Source organism: Camelus bactrianus, chromosome 8 (assembly GCF_048773025.1).
Source record: "Camelus bactrianus isolate YW-2024 breed Bactrian camel chromosome 8, ASM4877302v1, whole genome shotgun sequence".
NCBI classification, from domain to species: domain Eukaryota; kingdom Metazoa; phylum Chordata; class Mammalia; order Artiodactyla; family Camelidae; genus Camelus; species Camelus bactrianus.
In genome coordinates, this window is record NC_133546.1 from 31,915,145 (window position 1) to 31,941,386 (window position 26,242).

The 26,242-nt window shown below is 36.0% G+C and overlaps 1 long non-coding RNA gene across 1 annotated transcript in view; it reads left to right on the forward strand.

Moving 5' to 3' along the window:
- The window catches only part of LOC123619784 (uncharacterized), a 152,215-nt gene extending 127,904 nt beyond the window's left edge, over positions 1-24,311 (forward strand). Inside the window, exon 5 of the long non-coding RNA XR_006728463.2 lies at positions 18,613-24,311. This is a non-coding gene — a long non-coding RNA (uncharacterized LOC123619784). The remainder of the gene's footprint in view (positions 1-18,612) is intronic.
- The last annotated feature ends 1,931 nt before the right edge of the window (positions 24,312-26,242 follow it).

Here is a 26,242-nt window from a genome sequence, read left to right on the forward strand (position 1 = left end):
CTGAGAAGACTTGAATATGGCTCCTGACATTTTAAAAACATTTGGATTGATTTTAGAAATACACAGTCTATGGAATTAAAAAGTATCCTCCAACAATCATAAAATTATTTGATATCTGGAGGCTTAATTTTGTTTTATCTTACTAGATGTCAGTCTGGTTTTGCTTCACCTGACTTAGAGACTGAAATATACCAGTGAACTCTTTGCATAACTGAAACCATTTTTTCTACAGCTTTTCCAGTATTTTATATTAACATGATTTCTTTTATTGTGAGGTTAAATGGTAAATGATTATAGGCTAACTTCAGATATATGGTAAGCCATCAAGTTATATAACAATTTTGATAGGTGTAGGTTCAAATTGAATCTAAAAGCTGGTAAAGAATAATTTGTTGCTATGAAGAGCCTCTGTCTATTAATGTAAGCCAACATGCCCAGATTGTGCACGGGTGATCACGGAGGACACTTCTGGACCTTGTGTAGGCCAGGGTTCGAATTTTGACTCTAACTGAGTTTTACCATATGTTAAATGGGAATATTAAAAGTGCACAACACGGAAAATTACTGTAAAGATTTAACGAGGTAGTTTCTGTAAATATTCTTAGCTCTAACTTACTGCCCTTAAATGTTAGTTATTATAATTCAGAAATTATGTGGTCAGCTCTTAATTATCATCAAGCTTAAAATGTCATTGAGTTTTACATAAATATTGTTTTCCTTGTGATAATTTTTACAATTCTATAGTGGAAATGACATTTAACTAATAATCAATAAAGATTGAATCAAAACCACCATAAACAAAAGTAAATTTAGGCAGTCCCTTCATCTTCTCCCAGCCATAGCTTTCATCCCTCAGTAAGGATGCTTGATGCATTTTATAGGGACAAGATACAATAAAGTAGGTAAAAATTATTTTGTAAACTCCATTGTTTTTTAACGAAAAGGTATTGTTACTATCAACAACACCTCTATTGACTCAGGTTCTCATCACATATATAAATATCTGTTGGGTCATTATAGAATTGTTTAGGACATTTTTCTCATCAACTTCATCAATCAGTTTGAACAATTCTGTGCAAGTCATTGAATCAGCAGCATTTCAAAGAGAAACTGTAAGCCACTGTGGTTTACAGTGATCTACTATTCAATAACTAGTGTCTAAACTTCTTTTGTGATATCTTTACATCGTTGGCTGTTTCATCTAAGATATATTGCTATTTAACTCATCAAGTATTTATACTTGCCTCTCAGCTAGATAGAAAGCAGCTTGAGGGTGGGGACCATGATTTAGACTTCTTGATTATCTCCTTCTCTTATCAAAAGAAAGCATGATCTTAAATAAAATAAAAATAAGATAAATGAAAGCAGAGGGTCTATGCTCTTCTTAGCCAATTGTTTTGATGTTTGTATTAGCCATCTGAGATAAAGGTTGAAAGGTGGGGAATCATTTATTGAAGATTGGATCACCCCTACTAGGAGCAACAATTGAGTTACTTTACCTTACTTTTTTCTATTGCTACAATGGTTATCATGGAACTCTCTTAGAAACCACATGCTTAGATACTATTTTCCATTTAACTGAATGATTTTGGAAAACACATAGGGTATTTTTGCATACAACAACTTCTATATAAGGAATTAGTCTTGAGAATCCTAATAATGAGACAATTACACATATTTGCTTTCCTATGTTAATACATCAAGTTGTAAAATGAAAATGAGAGGAAAGCAACTTACAGTCATAAAGCCCTTCTCTTTTAGAGATAGCATTTTTAAGTTTACAAAGCCCTTCTCCTTACACTATCATGATGAACCTAAATACAGTGTATAAAAATTATAACGTCAAACTGTGAGTATGGAGCTTAATTCTACATTTAATGCAAGAGAAGTAGATAGGGCTGGATATTGCTTTGCTAAAGCTCATGATTTCTTGGAGATTTCTGATCCTCGTCACAGAAGACAATGGTAGTAATAATAAAAAAAAAATCTTGGGTACAGTTGCTTGTTAGAGTAGTAATCTGAGAATTTGTGCTTTGAATATTTTTCTTTCTTTGGATACATAAAGTAGCAGAGCATGACTCTGTGTGGGTTGGTTCCACTTTGTGTTTTGGCTTTTGTATTCCAAAATGAAATAGTTTTCCTTGGCAGACTCAGCAGCAGAGTAAGTCTAGAGTAGGTGGAGTGCATGTATTTTATTTTTTTAAAGGAGAATGGGGATTTGCACAGTGACCCAGATGTGTGCTCTCTGAACTCCAACTGTCTGTGTTCAAATATGCAATGTGAAGTGAACAGGGTTTAAAGAGACCCCTTTGGATACCTTGGGGGTATTTCTTGTGCAGTGTTTTGGCAGCGTGCTCTTCTAGCTGAATTAGATTTATTGCTGAAGCACTAAATCTTCATTATACGTGACAACCTTACTCCCCTGCCGTCCTGGTCCCTTTCCATTCACAGTCCTTTTTTTTTTTTTTTTTTAACTCCGACATCTTGTTTCTTCCCCTTCCCTAGCCCCCAAGTCCCAAAATATTCTACATTCCAGTCTATCTCAGAATTGAAATTGCATTAAATTTGTGAATGTGTCATCCACCGATGTCACAAAGTAGAAAGCAGAATAAAGGTTAAAGATGTCTCATTCAATCCATCAGTTTTTAGCTAGGAGTGTACTGGCACTTTTAAAAATGATCTATATGGCTGGATGCCTGACATAACTCTATCAATGAGAAGCAATCACACACGTTGTGGCTAGGTGTAGTTGCAGGTGAGAATACTGTCTCAGGTGTTAGGTCCTGAAGCTGTCACTTTTCTAACTAGCTCTGTAAGCCAGGGTATGGAGTCAGCACGAATGCTCAGTGGACTTAATCTGTTGAACTGCTCTAAAATGTTTAATAACTTGAGAAAGAGTAGACCAAATGGACTCTAGAAAAATTGGGTAAATCCAGAAATATCAAGGAACCTGATTTTCTTAAGTCTAGCTGCACAGGAAATTCCACCTATGCCCAGATTACTTAGATCTATCATCTAGCTTGTTCAAAAATTGTAATATTGTTGCATATTCTTTCTCCATTCGTTTACTGCGATGACATTAGATTTGAGCAAAGATAATTATTATGTAGAAAGTCAGCAGATATTACTCTAACATTTCTCACCCAGGATGAAATAAATGAAAGTCATTCCTTAACTCCTTTATTCATTTAATATTTATTGAATGTCTACCATGTGCCAGACATTGTGAGATATATAATTGCAAACGAGACCAACAAAGCACATCCCTCTCAGTGAGCTTACAATAAGAAGTGAGATTCAGACCAGTCAGCAGACAATTGCAATGTAAGTGCTCGATAAAGGTAGGAAGTGAACTATAGTGATACAAAGGTCTTCTAGCTGACCCTTGTTAGTCATTTGCAATAGGTGGTGTCTGAGTAAGGGCACAGGAAAAGGGTTAAAGGTGAGAATGCACATGACTGATAGGAAGTGATGGACAGTTCTGTCTGTCTGGAGCATCAAGGATGGGGAGAGAAGAGTGTGTAGGCTCCTAAAGAAAGCAGGATGCTTGTAGATGTGAACTTGGCCAGGAACTTCCAATGCATACCCACTGTTCTTAAGACCCTGATGGTGGAGCTTCCTGATTCCTATGGAAATGCACGTCGCCTATCCAGTGTGCTTCAAAACATTAAATGCCACTTGCAACTACCATTGTGTTTAGCTTCCAGCATGTGAAGGTGATTGAAATACAGAGACAAGGAAACAAGCAGTTAGCATATGTTTTCCTAGCCCTTTGAAAAACTGGATATCTTCTTTTGCGGTTGAAAAGGGGGCAATGTCCTAGTTACATCAATGAAAAAGATATTTATAAAAACATGTAACACATGAGGAACATAAGTGACAAGACTGAACAAAAAACAATGCAACTTTGAGAAAAGTTAAAATATAGTTTAGCCCAAAGCAGGTAAGAAATTTTGCCTTTAAAAGGGTAAAGGGAACAAATTGTTCTCTAAGAAGCAGGAGTATCCTACCTTGCTGTGGACTTCCTTGGAGAGTACTGCGGTCCTTGTCATGAGAAGAAATCAAGAAGGTGGCTATACCTCCATTTGTCCATGTTCTTGTTGGGGTATTCATATAGATGCAGAAAAATATTATTCATTTATGATGCTGAAACATGACTTTTGCATTCTTACTTGGGCTAAGTTAGCTGTAGATGAATTAAATAGTAGATTTGAAGACAAGCGTTACTCCCAATCACTCAAGGTCACCTTTCAGTGAAGTCTGATTGCTTTCCTAGATGTCAGTAGCAGTTGTGTGTAAGAATTTGGCCCACTGTCCTGAAGATCATTGGTTTCTTAAGGTCTTTTGAGTCCAATTTTAACCCAAGGGCCATGACACAGCTGAATTTTAGACTGTTGAAGCAATTTCCCAAGAACACATGTCAACAAGCTATCCAGGTGTAGAATATATACACACTGTAATATATACCTCAGAACTTTAATTGGCATACCTTTATGCTAAATTCTTCTTTGTGGACAATGGATTATTGAAACTCTTTTTGGAGTGTGCATTTATAAACAAGAACAGATTCATTACTTTAAATTTGGCTACAGTACAAATTTGATAATCCAGATTTTTAGAAAAATGCCTCCAAATTTTTCCAGGCACATGTTCAATGTCAATTTAATAAATCTTTCCTGCAGTAATCTCTCCTCTGTTGAAGACTTAACATCTTTCATGAAACACACCAGGTAAAATGGAAATTGTATCTACAAAAAGAAAGTACATCTAATTTCATACAGTTTATAAGGTATGTTTAGTGATATGGTTTTTCTTTACAAAAGTCTTCCAGTTCTTTAAAAACTATTTGAAATGTCATTTTTTTCCATGAAATCTTTTCTGAAGTTTATAAATTAGATTTAATGTCATTATTTAAATCCCTTACTACTATCTTAAACCTCTTCTCATGTTTTGGCTTGTACTTACTTGTAAACTTGAATCAGTTAACTTTTAAGATAATTAGTGTTACAGACTCTGCATTATCTGTTTTAAACATTCTACATTGCTTAGATGGGTACTTCTTATTTAACAGGCCCTAGAAAAGTAGTGTGGCATACTGGAAAGGAATAGGACTTAAGAGTCAGACCCACCAGGGTTTGTTTCTTGTATTTGCTATTCCCTAGGCTGAATGACTTTAGAAGACATACTTAACTTCTCTGTTCCTCAGCTTTCTCACTTGTAAAATAAGAACATTAACACATACTGTACAGATTTGCCGTTAGGATCCCCAAAGAGAGCATATCTAAGTGCACAGAGAAGGCAGTAAATAATAGCTTACTTTCTACCCTTCAGTAGAATTTTATTTTTTAATTCAATAGAAGTATTTTGTACCTTTTTAAGGTGTATGCTTTCCTTGTATATGTATCAATTTACAAGATATAATAGCTTTTCCAGTTATTACAGCCAATTAGTTTAATTTACATCTAAAAGCTATAACATGTTATTATCTAAAAGAACACCCTTGTCTTACATGTAACGTACAGTGATGTGTGCTGTTAAAGATACTTAAGGCCTTTTTCTTTATGTCTATGGAGATCCACTATGTCATGAAATGAAGTGTTGTTAGAAACAGTGAGAAGTTAATGAACCAACAGCCCAGTGAGCCGTTATTTACAGTAACATTACAGCAGTGATCCATGCCTGTGAGGTTCCTCGGTGACGGGGGAACTGAAGTTGTAAATTAACGTAGATGTAGATTGTTGCACAGGAGGGGCCAGTGGCCTTTGTTTTCTATTTTGAGGCACAACAAAGGACAGAGGGATGACGCACTAGCCCAGACACCAGCTAAGCTCACATTACATTTCACACTCTGGCCCATCTTCTGGTTTCTTTTTTGTGTGAGGAAGTTTTGCCATTTTGTTTCCATGTGGTGAGATAGGTAGCCTCCTCATGCAGCCTCATGACTGATTTTAAATGACTGAGGAACTCCTGTCCTAATACTCTCCAGATCCAAAGCCACCTGCTGCCTCTGTGTAACAGATGCAATGATGTGTTCTCAGTGTGGTGTACATCAGATGCCTTCTGTCACTTGTACTTAAAAGTCACCAGAAGTATTTATGCACATTATATGCACCATCAGGGTGACCTCTGAATGGGCAAATGTCAAAATCATTGTGAAAAAATTCAAGGGGTTTATAAAATTTTTATGATTTGGAATCTGTGTACATGGGAGTTTCTAAGTCAGATTCACTTGTGATGTTAAAGATTTTGAATTTTAATTTCATTGTGTGGGTGATACTTGAGTGCAAGCTGATATTCCTAAAAGTATAACTTTAAAATACTTTAACTTTTAAGGAACTTTCATCATAAAAGACATACTGTCTTCATATTACAGAGAAGCTCAATAACATCCCCAAAGTATTCTGGTTAGTACAATTTGGAACCAGAACAAGAATCCAGGTCTTTTAAGTCTTATTTGTGTTCTCTCTATTGTAGAATTGCCTCACCGGCCATTTGTGATACAAGCAATGTAATTTTTTGTTTGAAAGAGAAATTTATAAATGGACACATGTACATAAATATGTACATATTCTGTATGCACACATTTATCTACAGAAGTATCTATTTTCCTCCATCTTGCAGCACAATACATTTTGAACATTGTTTGACAGGCATTCAATAAAGTACAAATAAATACAATACCAGAGCCCCTCAAAATATAGTTTGATCAGAATGATAAAACATTGGGAAGGTTACAATATACTATAGAACAGAAAACATAATAGAAAGTATGGTGACACAGCTAAGAATAAGCATACAAGTCATATTAATAAATACAAGTGAACTAGACTCACCTATTAATAGAATAGCATTCTCAAATTGGATTACAAAGCAAAACCAGCAAAAACAAGACATTTATTTAACTCAAAAGTGACTCAGGAGTTTTTATATATATATGAAACTTTTTATAACCAAACCTGACAACAAATAGCATTAAAAATAAATTTAAATTTATTGACTATAAGTCACATAAATTCTACCATAAAAGAGAAAAATCTTATTGAAGAAAGAAATTCTAAAAGGGGAACTTTTGGAACACTTAGAACAAGAAAAATATGCTAATTATAGCTATTATAATAAACAAATAATAGGAATAAAATAGTTGAGGTTGGAGTAAAATTATAATTATTATAGGTGTTTCAATAGTACAGTATACTTGTAAAATCTAAAAGAAGCAGCTAAAACGCTAGTAGCATTCACATATCATGGAATAAGCAATTAGAATCTGTAATAAAAGAAAGGCCCCCTGATCCCATTTACAACAGTAACAAAAAGATAAAATAATTAGAAATAAAGTTAACAAGAAGCATGCAAGAAATATATATATAGATGGAGAAAACCATATGTTTTGGGAAAAGGAAAAAATGAATATGCTTATATATTTATATATGCATGGAATAGCTCTGGGAGTGTACTGAAGACTCATAAATGTTGTTGACTCTACAAAGATGAGTCAAAATGTTGACATCATTTTGTAATTTTGGATGTTTTATCTTGTTCATATACAATAAACATATACATTTTATTTTATTTTATGCAAGTCTTAAGATCCTATGCAGTTGTTAAATTTCAACTTAATAATTTGATTTGAGTCCCTTTAGTCAAAGTGAAAGAGAAAAATTAATTAAGAAAATAATAATTGAACAAACAATCAACAAAATCATGATCTTTTACATAGTTTACATTGTGCAAAGGAAAGGTACACCGATTTCTTAAGAATAGGACAGCTTATTCTGGCTTATGTTTGAAAGGAATATTACACATTTATCTTTTTAAAGTCATAATCAATGCTCTCTACACGTTCTTACAATTAAAACAAGCTAACAGTGTGTCAGAGAGTGTATACCTGTCCACCGAATTCTGGTCTGCTTTCCACAGTAGAACAGTCTATGGGAAGATGCGGCCTAGGTGGGGGCCACATACCCCAGCACCCTTTGCAATGAAATGTGACCACTCATCTAACTCTTATGAATAGAAAATGAACATAAGATATGAGTGCTATTTTCTGGCTAAGCCTTTTAAGAAGGGGTGTTCCCCTCCAAGACCTCCATCAACCTCTACCATTGGATGCACATGATAATGAAGACCTAGGGCTTGGCAGAGCCACAAAATATTCCCAAATCATCACATGGATGAGAATTGTGTGCCTACAGGGAGCACCCATTTTAGAGTGTTATATGCATGAGAAATAAGCTTCTATTGTGTTTCAGTCTATTTGTTAAAGCAATTTAGCTTATCCTAACTGAAGAGCCTTTGTTTTGTCTTGTTTTGTTTTTCTTATTGCAGCACTCAGTACGAGTCTAGGATACAACACCAAAGTACAATTCAGTAAAAATAGGTTTTTAGAGAGCTATGATAATAGTGTACCCTGAGGTTTATGGCTTTCTGATGATGCAGATTGAACTAAGGATATAAATCAGTTAAGACTAGAAGATCATTTATCTTTGTTGTTTCCTTCCACAAATATATTTTCTGTCAATTGGTTTTGACAAATATAGGACAACAAATAGTTGAAGATTTATCCTCTGACATAGTCTTGCAATCCAGGTATTGTGTGCTGCTGATCAATAGAAATTATATTTATTTACTTAAATTAAGTAAATTATACATTTATGGTAAAAAGTGAAGATTCTAACCAGGACTTTTGTGTAAATAGATAGCCAAGCCTCTTGGCAAAGAGGCTGGCCACACCAGCATCCTTAGGTAGTTCCAGGATTGTATTTAGGCATCAATCAGTCAATCAATCAATTAACAAATCAATCCATCATCCTCTACAGTGTATGAATAAATAAATAATAAATCTTCAAAGGTTGACAACTTAAAGCATAGCTGAGTTGATTTCCACTTGCACATTTTTCAGAGCCAAAGCCATGATATTCCATTCACGGCTACTGAAAATCTGAAAAAACTATGCTTATACCACATATGGTTTGGTCCAATCAGTAGACTGGAGGGAGATTCCACCAATATGAGTCAGTTGCTTTCAGTGTCTTAATGAATTGAACTTCTGTATGGTAAAATTGGAAGGAGAGAACATGATAGTATGCTAAATTTGTCTAGATTTACCCCATAGAGTAGAATCAAATATGGTCACTACATTTGTTTTATAATACATGTTCAATAATTTTGATATTTCAAGATTGGGGGGATGAGGCATTTGGTATCTGTTGTTTCTACTGGTTATTATTTTTCATAACCATCAGTTCTAGTTTTGCAATCCTGTTCTTTTTCTGTAATTTTCTCTTTTTAATTGGTCTCATTTTTATGTATCTCTTTAATGGTCTTAATTTTTATGATTTTAGAATAGTTCCTTTGAAGTTATTCTAATTTTTTCCATTTTATCTGTAGTGAATTAACATCCTGAATTTTGCAGGCATCCTTTCTTAGTTTTAATACTTTGAATTTTTAGTTTTGATAACACCTGGGTAAGTTTGTTTCTTTGCCTCTATCTCCGGCTCTGTGTCTCTCTCTCTCTATTTATCCCCACCTAGCTTACAGTTTTCCTTTGCCTAGTCCCTCCTCCATCTTGGCTCCTTTGTTCTATGCCTTGTTTTGTTAGCTCTGGTTTTCCATATCATGATTAATTAAGGATTTTGCTAATGTTGTCCGCAAGTCAGCTTCCTACAGAATCTCTTCAATCTCCCCACTGAATATACTGTACTACTATCTGTGTGATAAGTAGGACTTAAATTTCCTGTGGTTTCTGGACTCATACACCAATGTACATTGGCTTTAGCTTTTATTCTCCCCACCACCCTCAACAACCTCATACTACATCAGTCAGAGTCTAGAAAACAGAAATCACTTCAATTATTTCAGAGAGAGTATCTGATTCAGATAATTGTTTACATGATGAAAAGACAGCAAGGGACAGTAAGTTATCCCAGAGATTATCAACAGTGAGAAGATGACACTATCCCTGTGACTGGAGAGACCTGAGGACAAGCTGCTGTTATCAGAGATCAACCGCCAATGCCACTGGACAGAAATGGAAACTAGCCTGGGGGAGGTGGGACCATGCAGGGAATGGGTCTGGCGGCAGTGGGATTCCCTAGAGAGATACAGTCACTGCCAGATGTCAGTGAGGCAGAGAAGGGGGCAAGGTAACCTAAATGTTCTTGTCTCCTGCTCTTTAATTTTTTTGCCATTGCTTCTCATTGCTCAGCCTTGCCAAAGCCAGCTGTCAAAGGAGCCTGGGAAATGTGGCTACCTGCAATACAGACAGAAGAAAGGCAGGGAATGGATTTGAGTGCAAACAGACAAATGACAACCATGCCTCCCCCCACCATCCAGCCCTGTACACACACACACACACACACACACACACACACACTAGACCACCATGGTTTCTCTTCCACTCAGGTCCACAGAGAGCTCTGTATCAATTTTCTTTAATTTGGCTCTATCATTTAATTGTTTTCCCTGAAATTTCTTTTTTTTTTCTAACTGCTGGGTTTGGAGTGGGGTGGGGATGGGGGAGTATGACCTCAAAGCATGAAAGCACATAGGCTTGACCAGAGATATCATATTCTCTTTTTAGCCCTGGTGTTTTACTTTATTATTATTATTTTAGGCAGGGTTGCTGAGTGAAAAGAGCATGGGCTTTCAGTACAGTCAGATTCGGATCTGAGTTTCAGCTTCATATTAACCAACTGTGTGATGATTTTTAGACGGGGTCCTTAACAAGTTTCCTTATCTGTAAAATGGGAATGATAATATTGACCTTAAAATACATTTAATGATTAAAAAAAAAGAGAATATCCAAGTTGCCATATTGTGAGCCAGGTAGTCAGTGAATTCTCAAGGTATGGTTATTATTATTATTACTATTATTATCATAATTATGTTCCACCTCATTCCTGGTTAAGTAAAAGCATTCTGAGCCTTGACTTGCATTTTCTGATATGTGACTTTTATCTTGTTTTATCAGGAGGCATTGATTAGTGGAACTCACAGCAGAATGAGTTATAACCAGTCAGGTATCAAGCATAATGTGGTTTTTTTTTGTTTGATACAAGGGATATGCTTAGGAACTAGCACAGCCTGGTTTTATCAACTGAATTTATACATCTTGCAACATGTTAGCAGTTATTACCCAGAGAAAAGGAAGATTCATTCAGAATATATTTTAACACAGACAAATTCCCAAAACCAAAGATTTGAATCTCAGTGTGTAACACTTCACGACTACAGAGACCTTCATTGTTGAAATAAAATGTTGTTCATAATTTAATATTTCAAAGACATTTTGAAAATGTTAAGCTAATATATTCATATTTTACAGCCTTTGAGCACCAAAAGTTGGTGAGGAAAAATGTTCTTACCCTACAAATGCTAAGCATTGCTGACATATACAACCTAAAGGGAGGCATAGTTTTCATACACTTCTCCCCTCCATCTCATTTTGAAACCTCATCAGAAAACTTCAGCTTCTTGTTACTTCTAAGGAAGATTGATTCAGTTCACACTTTGACCTCTATTGCTCAACTCTTCTTCTTCAGAGGGTGTCTTCTTTAATGGGTTGGTTTTACATAAAAAGGATTTGACTGTATTCAATATTAAAACAAACATCAATTAACATAATTGTTGTTTTTATGCTGCCAAATCATTGGTTCAACTTACTGTTTCCCTATCCAAGCTTGTTTTGGCACTGTCAGAACTATGTCTGAGCTACCCAGACTCTTTCCTAACTTCAGAACCCAAGTGCTTGGTTCCTTTATCGAGGGCAGTGAATCATAACGATCTATCAGACTTTACAGGGTCACATAAATGGCGTAGAAGTTAGAAATCTAGTTCATTGCCTAATGTCTATCCTGACCCATTTGATTCCCATTTTCAATTTGATTACAACCAACTTATACCATTTGCTACATTACTAATGGAAATATTCAGTACAAAGGCTGAAGTTAGACTATGTGGTAACTGTCTTTCTACTATTTCCAACATGAGACGTTCTTTATTACTAAACGTTCTGGAGGACTGAAAGTTTTATCAATGCAAATATGAATAATTGTAAGGGCTGTAAGTGTATTCCTGGGCAATGGGAAATTCAATTTGTCCTTGTCAAAATAAAAACAAAAGAACAAAACATCAGTTGGTTGGAACCTTTGAGGTGGTGGGAAGCATTCTTGAGAGATTAATTGGAGAGGGAACTAATTAGAAAATGGTTTAACTGCATCAGTTTTGCATTGATCTGACAGTAATAAATGTCTTTTTGTGTAGCTATAAGAATGGTGGCAGTTGTCTTAAGGTCAGAATACCCACAGGGAGTTGAAAGTAGTATGAAGGGACATCACAGAGAAAGGAAACAAAGGAAAATGATTGATGATGTGTTGAGGGCTTCATTCTCTGAGAATAATCTAAAAGTTTTAGTATTGTTTTCAGCACATTTAAAAATGTTTTTCATATAAAGTAGACCATAGTATAGGATGGCTTAACTTTATATGGCTCCAAATGTGTGGACCCTATACTGTTTGGTTGATTGTTTGAAATGAAACAAGTCTTAGATGCTATGTCAAGAGCCACAGAAATACTTATTCTCAAGATATACTCTTGAAAATACTGAGAAACTGACCCACATGAAAAATGATGAGTTTTAAGACTTATCAGCTTCAGAAAACCCACATTGTTTCAAAACATAAGTTTTGTTTTAGATTATCAATCACAAAGAATAACTGAAAATGTAGTATGAATATAGTAACAGCAGATAACTACAGAACACATTTCACATTTATGACACCAGAAAAACAAATCAAAATCGTATGAGTAAAAAAAAATCAGACTTTATTTTTCTTAATCTTTAGAAGTATCTTATGTTTAGATGACCTATTAATAACCACAAGGTACTGAGCATATCATATGCACCACACACTGTGTTTTTCAAGCTACATTATGTTGTTATCTGATGTAACTAAGTTAAGAAGAAATTAGTGGGAAGAAATACAAAGAAGAAAAAGCTAAGGTCAAGTTTCATGCTTGTAAGTGATGATTGATATATTAGGAAATCATTTAAGTGATAAACATAATTGGTAGGTGGGCCTAGAAAGTAATGAAAATGATTCTATAGGATAAATACACAGACTGGTCTTACTACTTTTCCATCATTTCTCAAATTAAAGAATTGATTACTTTACCCTTTTAAATTAAATGGCAGGCAAAAACATACAATTAGGAAACCAGAAGGAAAGGAAAAAGGAAGTCATGCTGTGCATTGGTGTTTGCCACACAACGATATTGTGGAAATAGGAGGAGAGTGTCTTTTATTATTGTTTTTATTTTTCTGGGCTTGAATTTTTGCTCGCTCAAAAGATCCAATGGTGAGAACTTACTCTAAAGTCCCAGCTTGCTGATGGACAGGCATCTTCTCCCAAGGTAATAGGGAAGCTGTTTTAGCAACTCACAGTTTTGGAAAAGTCACTGTTTATTGTAATGTGATCCTGACTGCAACCTGTGTCTCACCTGCATTTATCAATGCCAAGCCGCAGAAATGCCTGGAAGGGCCAGAATGCTCGCAGCTCCTGCTATGCACTTGTGGTATTTTGGCTGCTTCACTACGAAAATATTATGCCACAGAAAATACATTCTGATTCCATGTAGCAAGTCAACCCACAAACATGAAGCTGAGTGTTGGTTTTATTATTCTTAACTAATTTGTGTTTCCTTGAGAGTAGGAAGCAATGGTAAATTCCTGGATTTACGTAGCTGTGCTTGGGGAGAAAAAGCAACTTCCATATCAAATCTCAACAATATTTTTTCTTTTTCTATAACACCAATACTTTCTTTCTAGAATGTTCTATATGTCTAAAATAAGTTTAAGCAGTTATGTTTTATCAATTACATATGACATTTCCATTCATAAATAAGGATAACAACTCTTCCATATATTAGATAAAAGAATAAGAAATTATGAAAACTGTTAAGAAATGTTCAATCATTTTTACCAGAGAAGGAAGAAAAAATACTTCTTAGACTTGCAAATGCGGGTATTCTTTCATTTACTCATTTAGTACATTTTTTGTGGTTACAAATTTGAAGGCAAACAATTTGTTGGAAACTGAGAGGTTAATGGTAAACAAATCATGATCCAAGCATCAAAAAGGCCCACAGGGAGTAAGACAACACTGAAGCAAAGGTAATTGCAATACAGGGAGATGAGTACCTAAAAAAATGTGCACGTTAAGATTATGTCTGTCACTTTAAAATCAGATATTATATTAAACTATCATTTTGGAATTATTAACTTATCTTTCCACTGTAGTATCTAGGTCTATTGGTATTCTCCCAGGGCATTTTCTTTTTTTCTTTGTTATTATTATTTTTTTAATTGAAGGATAGTGGATTTATAATGTTCTGTTAGTTTCAGGTGTACAGCAAAGTGATTCAGTTATACATATATATTCTTTTCCAGAGTCTTTTCCATTATACATTATTATAAGATATTGAATATAGTTCCTTGTGCTATACAGTAGGACTTTATTATTTATCTATTTTATTTGTAGTAGTCTGTTAATCCCAAACTCCCAATATGCCTTCCCCCCTCACTCTATGTCTGTGAATCTGTTTCTGTTTTTATAAATAAGTGCATTTGTGTCATTTTTTTTTTAGATTCCACATATAAGCGATATCATATATTTGTCCTTCTCTGTCTGACTCATTTCATTTAGTATCAAAACCTCTAACTCCATCCATGTTCCTGCAAACGGTATTATTTCATTCTCTTTTTTTATGGTTGAGTAAATTCCATTGTAAAGACACCCCACATCTTCTTTATCCATTCATTTGTTTATGAACATTAGGTGCTTTCACCTTTTCTGATATATATGCCCAGGAGTGGGGTTACTGGATCATATGGTAGTTCAGTTTTTAGTTTTTGAAGGAACCTCCATACTCTTCTTCATAGTGGCTGCACCAATTTAGATTCCCACCAACAGTGTAGGAGGGCTCCCTTTTTTGCCATCATTTATTATTTGTAGATATTTTGATGATGGCCATTCTGACCAGGGTGAGGTGATACCTCACTGTAGTTTTGATTTGCATTTCTCTAATAATTAGTGATGCTGAGCATCTTTTCATGTGCTTGATGTTCATCTGTATGTCTTCTTTGGAGAAATGTCTATTTAGGTCTTCTGTCCATTTTTTATTGGATTGTTTGTTTTTTAATATTAAGTTATATGAACTATGTATATTTTTGAAATTAATCCCTTGTTAGTCCTATCGCTTGCAAATGGTTTCTCCCAGTCCATACGTTGTCTTTTCCCATAGTGTTTTCAATATCAGTATCACTGTAAAGTCAACTATTAGAGAATATCTAATATGGTGTAACTCAAACATTTTTGAGTAAGGAATCATACTTGTCCTAGTGGTGACTTTATTTTTTGGCAGCAAGCAAATGGATTGATTCTCAACACCTCTTCTCTGCCATGTGTTGTGAACTGATTCTATATTCATGGTAGAAGGAGAAGTGAAATAAATAAAACACTTAGCAACACAAGGAGGCTCAACTGTGTACATTTTTTTTTTTTTTACAATCAATGAGAACTGTTACTTATGGGATCTGTTTCTCCTTTATAACTCAATACTGGAATTACCAATCTCTCGAAATACTTTGAATCTTTGCCCTCATTTAGAAACTGTTTTAATGTGATATTTTAGAAGGAATATAGATAGATATAGACATAGAAGTAGATATATGTCTAGTCAATCAAATTACTTTTTGTGAAATAATTATGATAATTTGCCTTTAATTTTGGAACTTAACCATGTATTCAAAACCTTTATTTGCACCCCCTGAATAAATATGTTGATAAATCTGGTAGTTGGGGGATTTCCAATGTCAGTTGTGTTTATGAATCTAGAAAAATATGCCTGAGGTGCAAGAAAATTAACTTCATGCTCCCTAACTCATCTTGCACATATTAGTAGAAGATAAATTCTGTGGGAAAGCATTCAAAAAAGGTCTGTTTCTAAGCCCATGTTCATGGAGGAGCCAAAATATTAATGCTCAGATTTCCAGACTTACTATGGTGTACACCTGGTGATCAGAGGATGACCTTGGATGGTTACTCAATTTTCCTATGCCCAGGTTTCCTCATCCATATTATGGGGATAAGTAACCTTTGTTTATATTCAATAAATCTTTCACTTAAACCTGTGATAAGTGCTATGCAAATATTAGTTGGACTATTTCACAAGTCCACTGCCCATATATATTATATTAGAATTCAAATCTTCTTTAGAAGATCCTCTGTGCCCAATATTTCTACAGCTGGAGTTCAAAACCAACTCAGTCCAATTCTTAAAATACTTTTATTTTTTTTTAATGATTAATAACATTTTCTACCACAACTCTTTCCCCCATTTTATAAGTTGTACAAAGAGCTTAAAAGTAATTCATATTTGGAGAAAGGCACCCCTACACACACCCAGCAAGGGAAACTTCCATGCAGGTCCAGTCCAGCATGTGAGGAGTGTAGAAGTTGCCACTTATCTTAAGTAAAATTTGAACAAAGTGAAAAATCAACAACTCTCCTTAGATCTGTCAGAAAATTTAGATAACAGGGCAAATTTCTGACCCCCAAATTAGAGAGACAGACGGGAAAATACAAAAAATCTCCACTTACCAGGGTAGGAACCTCCATGGGAACCAGTGTTGAGATAGGAAAACCTGAACTGAGGCTGATGAATTGCTGGAGGTGCAGTGTAGACAAGTTTGAGAGCTCAAAACTCCAGGAGGAGCCAGTCATTGAGGGCCTGTCACTCTTTTGTTAGTTTTACCTCCAGGAGCTCCACCAGGTGCTCCCAGTGAGTATTGAGAAAAATTTCATGCTTCCAGGAGGAAGAGAGGAAAAAAGAAAGATTTTGAAATGTGCTAGAGCACACTGTTCTTCTTAAGACATCCCCTCAGGAGAAACTATTTTGCCAAAGCCTAAAACATTCGGGGCTTTTACCAGAGCCTAACTTACCTGGGGGAAGAGCTATATCTAACTCCAGTCAGCAATAGTTATCCACTGGGAGAAGGAAATACCTAATACCCTGCTTTTAAACCTGTAGCATACTGCCTTTTAGATGAATATGCCAGTCAGGCACTGGGGAAAGGGAAATGCTTTTCTTTTTATTAGAAAATAGGCTAATACATGTGACAATTTTATAAAGAGAAACAATCCTCCAGCAAAAATATAAAATTACCAAAGTGATGCGTTAATAAAAAGATGAATTACTCTAAAATTATGATCTGAACCTGACTCCTTAAAGACTTTTCTCCAGAAACTGTTATGGAATAAATACTCTTATATTATATGGACTTGAAAAACATAGAAAAGTAAAATATGTTACCATTCCATTCACATTATGAAACATACAGATCTCCCTTGACTTATGATGGGGTTACATCCTGATAAACCCATGGTAAATTGGAAATACTGTTAAGTCAAAAATTCATTGAATACACCTAACTCACTGAACATCATAATTTAACCTAGCCTACCTTAAACATGCTGAGAACACTTACACATTAGCCTACAGTTGTGCAAAATCATCACACACAAAGCCTATTTTATAATAAAGTGCTGAATATCTCATTTTTATCTCAGTAGTTTATTGAAAACTGTACTGGAAGTGAAGAACAGAATGGTTGCATGGGTACAGAATGGTTGTAAGCATATAAATCGTTCACCCTTGTGATCCTGTGGCTGACTGGGAGCTGCAACTCTTTGTGGCAACCCAGCATCACAAGAGAGTATCCTGCTGCCCATCGCTAGACCAGGGAAAGATCTAAATTCGAAGTATGACTTCTGTTGAATGCGTATCTCTTACCAGCTTAAAGTAAAAAAATCATAAGTTGAACCATCACAGACCATTTGTATTTAGCACCAAAACTCAAAAAGGCCAAAACAATTTTATAATTTAAGTTTACTTATGAATAACTTAATGAAAATTGTACATACGATTTTAAAACAAACTATATCACATTGAAATAATTATCCACTGTGACATGTTTTTCTTCTCCTCACAAATAAACCATATAATATGAGAAAAACCACTAGCAGAATCCAAAGCATTAGCAGGAAAAATAATAAACATGTTATTAGATAATAATCCTTGATTAAAAAGCTAAAATTATCACATATTTGTATATGACGTTATATAAATAGAGAATTTCCTCAACATTTAAAACCAGGAAGATGGATGTCTGCATAGGTGGGAAATGTAGACAGTTCAATCTAGTAAAAACAGAGAATTTAAGCTATGAAAGTTCTCAAATGCTATGCTAAAGACTTTGGATTTTTCTCTGGGAGGTAAAGGAGAACCAATGGTGGGCTCCATTATTGGGTAAGAATGAATAGTCCTCAGTGAGCAGTCAGACTGAACAGATAGCAACTCCTGGGACTGTGACAGACCTGCTTAGCTAGAAAGAAGGAGGGTTTTTATCACAAAGAATGATACCATGGGTTAGGCTAAAGTCAACAGTCTTCCAAAGATTAAGATCCAAGAGGTTAAAAAAAAAAAATGCCTAAAGTAAGTAAATAACTTTGTATTCTACTGTGATCAAGTAAAAAAATCTTGTATTCATTTTAGATCGGCTAAAAAGAATTGCTGAAATGAGGTATCAGAGAGCGGAAGAAATTTGGAAATCTTTTTCCTTCAAGTTGAGCGTAATTAATTACGTCGTGTCTTCAATCCAATGGTAAAGACTGCCTAACAAACGCCATCTGTTCTAGGGGAGTGCAGTGCTCTCTCAACTCTTCCTCCCTCCACTGGTCTATTTCTATCTAATATAAACCACTCTCCTCTCATAAATGGAGATGAATGTATGTGTATTGAGAAAGATCATAAATGAATTTGGAAAAATATAAATAGATTCTGTGTTCCTTATAAACAGTGGTGAAAGTTGCCTAAATTCAAAATGTTACTAGAAGAACCAGCCTCTGCCCTGTCTCTCCTTCATTCTTTTACCTCAGGAATTTGAACAGGGAAATAAATCCTATGCTGTGTTGTCCTACCTATGGAGACATAGTGAAGCAGGGCAATACCTCCCCCAAACTTTTGACCTGGAATTTCAAGTATTTTAATTTCAATTCCAGCTGATTGTATAACTAAAGAAATATGTAATTTTGTTATTTATCATGGAAATCTAATGGAATTCATTTATTTTGCATCACTAAAATTTAGGATTATTGGCTAGAAACGTTAGATGGAAGTGAAAACTTTTTACATAATAATGTAAAGTACTAGTCATTGTTCAGATAGTTATCTGTGCAGAGCATATTATATTCCCAAAAAAGTGCTTCTCTCTCTGAATATAGATCTAGATTGTAATATTTTTGAGATTATTGTTTTTCCTTGGTAAGAGTATATGAATGTTTATTCTGGTATCCATGAAAAACCTGGTGCCATTGGAAAAAATTCAAGACTATATTATTCAGGGAACTTTGGATTGTGACAGGAAATCAACCCAAATTGGATTAAGTTAAAAAAAAATCTTGGTTAACATACTGAAAATTCTAGCAGTACCAGCTCTTATCATGACTGGATCTAAGAGTTTCTATGATCATCAGAGCCAATTTCTCTTTACATGTCAGCCCAGTTTTCCTCTTGGTTGGCCTTATTTTTATGCTTTTATGGTGTCTGCTGGAAGGTCAGACTTACTTCATCCTCTCTGCTAGCAGTCTTAGGAAAAAAACAAAAAACAAAAACAAAAAACCCCCCAAAAACTTGTCTTTCCTGGCTGCTCCAGAAAAATTCCTCAGATTACTTTGATTAGAGCAAAGAGTGATTAAGCAGTCACCATGACCAGACCACAATACCAATTGTCCAGATCTGGATCATGAGCTCACCTCTGATTCCAGGGGCTGGGTAAGCCCCACCTAAACCACATGGAATGAAAGTGGGTGGAGTTGATCCCCAGGGAAAGTCAAGATGCTATTACAGGAATGAGGGGAACAATACTGTCTATGCCAAAGCAACACAAATCCTGCCCGCAGCCTAGGTTGGCTTCGCTTCACACTGATGGAGAGACCTGAATGGCAACCCAACTTTAAGATTCAGAACCCGTTCTAGACTATTTCCTGCAGGCTCTCCTCCTCTCAAATATAACTCCCACTCATGCTATTGTGCTCTGACTTTGGACTCGCTACCTCAGTCTTAGGGAAATGCCCTGAGGGATGATTATTGCATCCCAGGAGTGCACAGATTGAGAAAAGGCCAGGGGTTAAAAAAATAAAAAATCCACATAAGTATCAAGCAACCTTTTTCTGGAAGGGAACTAGAGGGTTTTACTTGGAATGATCCCCAAACCTACATTAAAATCTGCAACATCCATAAACTTCATGGTTGTGTATTAGTGGGAGGAGAGTGACAGGTTAGTGATGGAAATTGTGAGCCTCTTGACTGGGCACTCACCACCTAGAAAGGCCCAAGTTTCAGGTGGTAAACAGCAGTGAGCAGAGCAGTGACCAACGGCCATGCAGAAAGCAAAGCTGAAAGGAGCACATGACATAGACAACAGACGCCAAGTCAATGACTCAGGAGCTGACATGAGACAAACCCTCTTGTTCCTCTATTTTCCAAATAAACTAGAAGGTGACCCTTGGATGCAAGAGGTTGACATTTCAGTTACACAATAATAAAAACCAAAAAAAAAAAAAAATTAGAAGCAACAGCAAAAGGTACAGTGTGTTATTATTTTCAGATGGGAAAATTGGAGTGGAATGACTATCTCACAGTGACTATTTTAAGCTGTGAAGACATAGCACAATATTGCAAAGTGATTTGGCATTTTAATAGGCCACAATCAAATGTTGATTAAAAATTGGAAGCTTGGGCTTCCTTACATAAAAATGTTCTTCATCTGCTCTTCAGATGTCACTTTCTTATCCCTGCCACCTTCATTCAGTATGGTACTCCAGTTTTCTAGATGGCACCAATCAAGACTAGATTGGGGCAGAGGGGCAATTTGAGAACTTGGTGAAAAAGAATAAAAGATGGGGACTTTTTGATCCCAAACACTACAAAAAATTATAGATGTAATTATGAAATAATAGTCACTTGCGTTCAATAATGCAGTGTTCTTTACGTGTGTATGGGTGTGTGGAGGGTAGGTAGGGGAAAAGCTTAGGAAATCAATTAAACGTATCCTTGACCCTTTGAGAGTTACTAAGACCCTGACACAGATTTAAATGGAAAAGAATGTTTATGCAAAGGTGTGCTGAACGGAATAAGTGATGTACCAGAGAGAGCACAAACTTTATGTTGTAATGCAAACTTTATGTTGCTTTGCAATCATCAGTTGAATTCTAGGATGATGACCCCAGTAAGGGTCTATTCTTTGTTGAAACCTGAAGATCTTATAGAAAAGAGGATTAATGCTCTCCTTTCATCTTGTATGAACTCCTTCCGGGGCAAATGAAGAGCCAAAGTCTCTTTTTTACCCTCTGGGCCTCTCTCACTGGAGTATCTAAACCGCTCATAGACAATCCGCTGAACTTTGGACCTGGCTAATGTGCGCAAATAGGAACGAATCAAACTTCCAGAGAAATTGTTGACAATTTCCAGCCATCATTAATGTTCACTGCTCCCTTGGATTTTAGCCACGTTCTTACCTTTAATCACTGGACACCCTTCGGATAATGCGCCACACCTGGGACTGGGGATAATTTACCACTTGCAGATGGGTTAGCACTGCGGTTCACTTGGATGGAGTCTTGCATTTATTCTGGGTCCCAGAGGCCTGCCTTTTATAGTGCAGTTATATCCACTAAAATTATAACTTCCAAAATTCTGTTTTGTTTTATTGCTCTCGCGAAGTATTTATGACCTCTGCTGCTTAAGTGGACATTTCTAAAGATTTACTGCTGAAAACTTTCAGGAGAACTGCACAAGATCAGTGCTGCCAATGCGGAACTCCTAGACTGAGACTCTGTAAAAACTTTTTTTGTAAGATGCCAGGAGAAAGTATATCCAGCTTTAGTTTCTGATACCATGAGAGTAACTCATGTTGAAATATGGAAAGTTTATTTTGTGAAGCTTCACCATCGAATAGACTTAGTAAGCACCTTATATTGTGCAAATGAATATGGTGACTTTTTTTCCTCCTAATTTAATGCAATTTCACATAGCCAGAGATAGAGTTATTTCCTAATATGTTAGGAAACCTGTTAGTGAATTGTGCCTTTTTGCATATTTATGCTTATACTCAAGAGAGACCTCAACTTCCTGTCCACTTTTCATATCAATTTCCTTCTCAGCTAAGCCATTCAGTGTTCTCACATAGGCTTGGCAGGCAGAATTTCCAGGGATTATTACTGAGAGGAGTCCCAGGAAAACACGGGCAAAGTATTTTCTGGGTTGAACTGCCTTTTGATGCCAGATTGAAGGCTTTTTCACCATCTAGACTAGAACATCTGAGAGAAAGGAGTATTTGTTTCAATCATACATAAAGGCCTGGGCTGGGAAGAGGAGTGGTTAGAGGAAACCTGAGCGCTTGCTACACTCTGTCACCAGAGGAGAAACCACTGTCTCGTGAAATTCTTACATCTCCTGGTCCCCTTATCCCTGTTGTGACACTGCCAACAGCATAAAAGGCCCCCATTGTACCCTTGTCCTGAAAGCATGGATATGTGCACAAATAAGAATATTAGAAGGGTATGCTTGTTATTTAGGATTCCTGGGGCCTACAGGTTATAAAAGCTAACACACACACACACACGCACACGCACACGCACACGCACACAGGGCTGGCTATCTATACCAACACAGCATGCATGTAATTTTCAACAAAGCCAACTAAAGAAATTCCATCTGACAATAATTTCCAAGTAATGCTTTATGTTTTGCTGGCACTATTAGCTGTGACATGATAAAATTCAATAACAGACCCCAATCCTGCTGAGTCACTTGGTGACACCACTAGCCACTCAGCTTGAAGACCAAAAATGGCCCTTCCAGATGCTCAGGTCACCCCGGGCCATGCGTCTCAGAGTTGCATGGATTCACTGCCTTCCCCAGAACCAGAAACAGGAACTTCCAAGCATCTCTCATTTAGTCACACTAGGGAGGATGGTGGGAGGAGGAGAAGAAAGATGAAAGAGACATATTAAACCTATTTGGGCACATGATTTCTCAACCACCCCCACCTCTTCCTCTATGTCTTCTGCCTCCACCCATACTCTCTCTGTTACAGCCACAGTGAGCGACTACTTCCTGAACACATCATGTTCCTGCAGGCCTCGTGCTCTGCAAAATATGGTTTATCTTGGGCCGGGGAGTACCTAGTTGTCCTTAGGGACTTACAAGTGTTAAATCCTTTGTGAAAACATCATTAACTCCCCAGGCAGAACTTGTCATCCGTCCCTCTGTGTGCCCCTAGTACTTATACTCATTAACTCAGGGCTCAATTGTAATGATTCTGCGCCTTTATCAGTTTCTTACAAAAGATTCCAACCCCTTTGAGGTCAGGAATTTGTCTATTTTCATCCTGATAATCACCTTTCTCTTTTCCTGGTCCCAGCACTTGTTCTTTTTGCCCCATTCCAGATCTCCGGACCCTTTCTTCTGTCTTCTCAGTATGTTTAAATTTGCAGAAACTCATGGAGGAAAATTGATAGATTCAAAATCCAAGGAATCTAAGAATCTGATACCCTGAACTCTCCTGTCCCCGAAATGCTTGACTCCAGAATAGCGAACCCAGAGTGTGTATTCAATGAATCTCATTGAGAAGGCAGGGTAGACAGAAGCAGAACAAATGGTGACCAGAAAAGGCAGTCCTGGATTTTCTGTGTAAGTGATGTGACGGTGATGCCAAGACGACTAAATGCCATGCAGTCTTAGAGTAAAACCATTGTTATTGATCTTGAATGTTGACTGGAAAAAAAAAATAACTCACGGGAAATTAAAAAATATTATTTCAAGCTAACAAGTTTTGGGTGTTTCCTGTGGCGCCTGACACTATTCTAGGTGCTTTGCAGGTACTATATAATTTATTTCTCATCACAATCTTATGAGGAAGATTAAATATTTCTCCATTTCGCAGTGGAGAAACTGAGGTAGAAAGAAGGGTTAAGTGAGTTGCTGGAGCTCACGCCAGCTGGCTAGGTGGAAGAGATGGGTTTCAAATGCTAGCAATCTGGCTCCAGGGTCTGCCGTCTTAAATTTGTGTGGTCTTTCCAAATATTAACAAAAAGCTAAATTTTGGTATGATATTATAAAAGCAAAGTTAACAGATTAACTGATTATGTATGCATGAGTACCTAGCAGCACAACTACCTATCATAACTAACATATCATTATGTAGGTACCACATCAGCTACTGTACTTGTGATTTTCCAGAATAACAAAATCTATGTGTGTGTGTGTGTGAGTATATACGTGTGTGTGTGTGTATATATATATATATATATATATATATATATAACCAGTGTTCATGATTTAAAGCTCATGCTACATCATTTCTGAACTTGGCCAGCTTCTGAGTTTCATATTTTATAAAGATTGAAATTAAGGAATAAAAATGCTTCATTAATGGACACCCCTCAGTTTTTTAAAAAAAAATTAAAATAAAACACCAGAATTTTCACCAGAAAAGTGTGTTTCAGGACATTTGGCTTTTTTGTTGTTTGACTTCTGTACAGGTGCTAAGAACTTCAATCTAAGTATTGAAGGATTTGTAACTTCAAATGACAGAGAGAGTTATAGAATGATACCTGAGGGACTCAGTGTAGTTTTAAAGGAAATGACTGAAGTATTCTTAAGAACAATAGCTAAATTATATTGAGTGCTTCTTATGTACCAGAAACTGTCCTAAGTTTTATTTATGTATTAACTCCTTAAATTTTCTAAAAATTCTAAGTTCAAGTGTTATCATCATTTTACAGATGAGGAAGCTAGGCTAAGGTAAGTAACTTGCTCAAAGGCATGTAACAAATAAATGGAGAAATCAGGACCAAGACTGGAATATGAAGGGCTTTGTTCCAGTCACTATACCCAGTGCTCCATTATGCTAGATTATCAACTTCTTGTAGTCAGATAAATTTAGCCAATGTGAAATTTAATTATTATTCTAAGACATTTAATTCATCAAATGACCAAATTTCTATCTCAGAATCTGGGACTCTTTATTCTCTAGAGTAACCGCCAGTGTCCCAGCATCACTTAATGACTTTATACAATCTTCTAGGAGATTCTGGATGCTAAAAAATGATGCTTTGAGTTTGGTAAGAATAAGGGTTTTATCTAAAAAAAAAAAAACATAAATACAAAACAGAAACAGACTCATAGACATAGAATAGAAACTTGTGGTTGCCAAGGAGGCGGGGGGTGGGAAGGGACAGACTGGGAGTTCAAAATTTGTAGATACTGACAGGCATATGCAGAATAGATAAACAAGATTATACTGTATAGCACAGGGAAATATATACAAGATCATGTGGTAGCTCACAGCGAAAAAAAATGTGACAATGAATATATGTATGTTCATGTATAACAGAAAAATTGTGCTGTACACTGGAATTTGACACAACATTGTAAAATGACTATAACTCAATAAAAAATGTTAAAAAAAAAAGAAGAAGGGTTTTAAAAGTCTACACTTCCTTTTATAGTGACCCTCATATCAAGAGACTATAGGCATTTTAAGAAATTTTTTTCCTGAGTTAATTTTTCATCAATGTTATTGCAACTAAACAGTCCATGGTAAAGTGTCCATGTTCAGGAAACATCTTTAAACCAGACATCATTCTTATGGATAATAGTCTTAGTTCACAAATCTTTAATCTGGATACCCAAAGGATGTGGCCTTGAGCAGGGTGTAGTGGGAATGGACCAGCATCACTTGTCAAGGTTTACCTGGTACCCAAAGAGTAGTTCACCCTTTCAGTGATGAGGGTCATATTTCCCTTCCTTCTTCATTTCCTTCCAACTTTATTGGGTTATTCATCCTCCTCCACTTCTGGTCCTTTATCTTGTTCTATCCAGGTAGGAAAAACCATTTCTGTTAGTCAAAGTCCAAGAAAACAGTCAGAGCTTTATGGATCATGGCAGCATGTGGACTGGTAATGGTCATTCTTGGAGAGATGGAAAGAGAAGTAGGTCATTTTTAGTAAGAATAGAATGTAACCACTTACATTTTTTTCAACTAACAGCGCAGGATGTTTTGAAATCAGTGGGTGAGGAGAAACAAAAAAATGTTACACCAACAAAGTGAGTTAGTTAA